The sequence below is a fragment of the Benincasa hispida genome, chromosome 9 (genome assembly GCF_027475165.1).
Source record: "Benincasa hispida cultivar pf3 chromosome 9, pf3_genome.v1.1, whole genome shotgun sequence".
Lineage (NCBI taxonomy): Eukaryota > Viridiplantae > Streptophyta > Magnoliopsida > Cucurbitales > Cucurbitaceae > Benincasa > Benincasa hispida.
In genome coordinates this window covers 20,851,904-20,855,918 of record NC_143486.1, presented here as the reverse complement: position 1 = coordinate 20,855,918, position 4,015 = coordinate 20,851,904, and the positions used below count along the sequence as shown (strand labels likewise).

The 4,015-nt window shown below is 29.0% G+C and overlaps 1 long non-coding RNA gene across 1 annotated transcript; it reads right to left on the bottom strand.

The window, feature by feature from the left end:
* Positions 1–390: 390 nt before the first annotated feature.
* On the bottom strand, positions 391–1,207 carry LOC150033682 (uncharacterized). Its single transcript, XR_016532449.1, has 2 exons — positions 938–1,207; positions 391–802 (listed from the first exon to the last, which is right to left on the bottom strand). It is a non-coding gene; the product is annotated as an uncharacterized LOC150033682 (long non-coding RNA).
* Positions 1,208–4,015: the final 2,808 nt, after the last annotated feature.

Sequence of the window (4,015 nt, the reverse complement as noted above, 5' to 3'; positions counted from 1 at the left end):
CCCTTACTAGTTGTTTAACGATGGCTATCCCCTTGGAGGGTTGTAACATAGGATTCAAAACAACTCAAACTCCAGAAATGGATAGAATTTCTTGGGTTGTTTTCCAACCTTGACTTTCCAACTCGGTAGCATCGTTGGGGCCGAACTCTGAGGTCTGAAAATGGAAGGTTATACTTACGGAATTACTAAAGTGTTAGTAAGTTATGACAAAAAACGATAGTTAAATGACTATAGGAATAAGAGTTATTCTGAAGATAGTATTTAGTAAAAAATGTCTTGCTTTAGTGAAAGAGTATTTGAATGCCCCTCGGTAGTACTTATTCTGACTCACTATAGTATCATTGTAAAAATAATGAAATTTGAGTAAATTATTACTTTGCTAAAACATGATTGGGTTTAAAAGCAATTCACTAACAAAGAATTTATTTATATTTTCAAAATGACAAATTCATTAGTACAATTGTTGGCTTCGGATAAATTAACTGGGGACAATTATGCTACATGAAAATCAAATTTGAATACAATATTGGTGATAGACAATTTAAGGTTCGTTTTGACAGAGGAATTTCCTCCCATCTCTAGCTCAAATGAAAACCGAACTGTTCGGGAAGCATACAACAGATGGACGAAGGCGAATGAGAAAGCCCATGTCTACATTCTTGCCAGCATATCTGATGTCTTGGCTGAGAAACACAACAACATGTATACTTCCAAAGAGATTATGGAATCTCTACGTGGGTTTGGACAATCATCCTTCTCCCTGAGGCATGATGCTATTGAAGGTACTCATATTGAAGAGAACCTTGAGCGGAAGCAGATCGTCCAAATTTCATTAATTATTGAAAACATAATTTACAGTAAACATACAACAGATATGAATTTAGAATTTAAATTATAGCACGCTTTTTATAAGAAACAAGGTTTGAAGATACATTACCTTTGAAGACCTTTTCTTTCACGAAACTCCCTCGAACAGTTGCGTTCCTCCTTGAAGACCTTCTTCAACGAAACCTCGAACAGTAACCTAGACACAACCACAAAGAGTCCTTGGTATTCTCGGGGGTGAGAACCTAGGAGTGGTGTGCTATGACTATTTTGGTTATGAGGGATAAGATTTGATGGAGGAAGAAGAAGATTGAGAAAGTTCTATAAAAAACACAACATCACAGAACACTTCTCAAACGTTCAATCTGCAATAGCAAATCGTAAAGAAGAAGAATAAAGACTACTTTTCTTTTATTCTCCTTTTTGCAATAAAAACCAAAACCACCCACTAAAGTTGTTGGAGAGAAAAGATGGGGAATATTATTTAAATAATAATAATAAAATATAAATAAATATGATAACTAACTTATCATATTATATTTATATTAAATTATATGTTATATCACATATAACATATAACCTATAGTTTTAATATTGTATCACATACAATATAAACTATAGTTTTTTTTTCTCTTTTAAATGACATTTAATATAAATCTCATTTATATTAAATTTAACAACTATGAATAACATTCATAGAAAATATATTTGAATTTCATTCAAATATTTATTTCCTCCCAATAAGCTATAATGTATCTGTTGGGATTGGTGTCTTAATTCTCCCGGAGTCTCGCTGTTTGTAATTATACACATTGTTATGAATAAACAACTCACTCAGGATTCAAGTCATGTCACCTATGGTCATCCTAGTGAAATGTAAATCTCTATTATTAACGACCTTATATAAAAAGACTAATCATTTCGTAGTCTGGTCTTATACAAACTCTTTATATAGGATACCCCCGCTCGCATGTCTCCACATGAATGATCAAGATCAGATCATTTGTAGCACTTTACAACACTTGTAACACCTATAAAGCGAGCCGTATCCATAGTGTCACCAAGATAAGATACCCAACCTTATCCATCTACTACAAATTGTTTAAGTTATTATTTAAACAAGATCCACTTGCATGTCTCTACATACTTGTTTAAATTACATGAAATAACCTCTGATCTTAGTTTAATGGATTGAGTATATGCCTATAAAATAACATTTATTTTATTAAAAACAATATGTTTATACAAAGTTTACAAACTATAAGATTACAAGGAGATTTAGGACACCATTCCCAACAGTCGGAGCTTGGATTTCATCGTTGGAGTTGTCATCGGAGGTGGTTGTCAGAGCTCGGAGTTGGTCACCGAAGTTGTCATTGAAGGTGGTTGTCGAAGCTCAGAGTTGGTCGTCGAAGTTATCATTGAAGGTGGTTGTCGGAGCATGATAGTGGCCGATGGGTGAAACCATTGAAAATATTGGAAGAATGGAGAGTTGGGGTGAGTTGGTAAAATATTCAAACTCAACTCTACCAACATTTAAAGTTGGTAGACCAAACAATAAATTGGTATATTATACCAACTTAATTCAACTCTTGTTGGTGAACCAAACACCTCATGAATCTCTACAAAAGTAATTTGATGTTGTTGGTTTTTAAAGCAGTTTTGTATTTTAATATCGAATGCTTGTAAAATGTTGAATTAAGGTTAATTTTTATAGTGAATATAGAAGTACATTTTAAAACGTACTTTAATTTTTAGATACGAGCTTTTCAAAAGAAATAATAATTACTTTAACATTAAATATTTTTTTTATAAAAAAATTGTGTTATTTAATTATATTCATTATATAATGTCATAATAGGAAACAAAAACAAATTTACTATACAACTTTTAAAAAAGGGTAATTTTAGGGCCCGTTGAATAACGTTTTTATATTCCATTTCTCGTTTCCTGTTTATTGTTTCTTGTTTCCTGATTCTTGTATTTTAAGAATTAGAAACAAGAATATATTTGATAACTATTCCTATTTTCGGTTTATGGAAAAGAAAAAGAAACAGAAAGTTGTTTGATAAATGTTTCTTGTTTCTCATTGTTCGTTCTTTTTTTTTTTTTTTGTAATAATATAATATAAAAAGAATATATGTCGTACATAACACATTGAAAAAGAAATTATCAAAATTATATATTGTCTAATACAAATAAGTCTCGATACACAACAAAATACAAAAAACAAAGTTGTATCTATCCTTCATATGTTGTACAAATTTGAACAGCAATGTCATCTCTCACTCAAGTCCATGTCTTAAATAATTTCAATTCACATCTAATTCAAAATACTACTCTTCAAATTTTAAAATTCGAAAATTTAAAAATTAAAAAATATTGAAACTTACCAATTGAAAACTTGAAAATTGAAGATTAAAATAATATATAAACCTAAATATTAGAAAATTCATAATTCTATATTAAATTAAGATATGAATAAAGGAAAGTTAAGAAATATAATAAATAAATATAGAAGAAATATAATATATAAAAAGGTTCTTAAAAATAAAATATTGAAAAATATTGAAATTTGGAAAATTGGAAATAATATATAAATAAAGGAAAGTTGAAAAATATAATTAAACAAACAAAAGAAATGTAATATAGAAAACAGATTCATCAAAAAAAAAAAAAAAAAAAGAAAGAAAAAAAACTAAAAAGAAAAGGCTTTAGGTGAGATTCAAACCATGATACCAATACATCAAAAGCTGATAATGATTATTTGTGGGAACAGCAAAATACTAATAAAACTAGAACGAGAAAAACTACTTTATGTAGCTTCTCAAATTTGACCCTTTTTTAGAAGCTTTTCTTAAAATTAAAAAAAAAAAATAGAAATGGGAACAGTTACAAAACAAGTCCATTTATTAAAAATGAGAACGTTATCAAATGGGCCATTAAATTTTAGTTTCTAAAAAAAGTTATATATATTCTAATTGATACTTAGTTATTTATTAATTTTTTTGAAGTCAATGTTTAAAGTATAAACCCTAGTAATTTTGGTTTTGTAGTCACCAAAAAAAAGTCTCATATCAATTAGAGATAAGTGTTATACTTTATATATCAAGGATCACTTCCTTCTCTAATCATGAAACTTTGTTTAACACCTAGCAAAGCAAGTTATAGGCATTACTTTTACCATTTA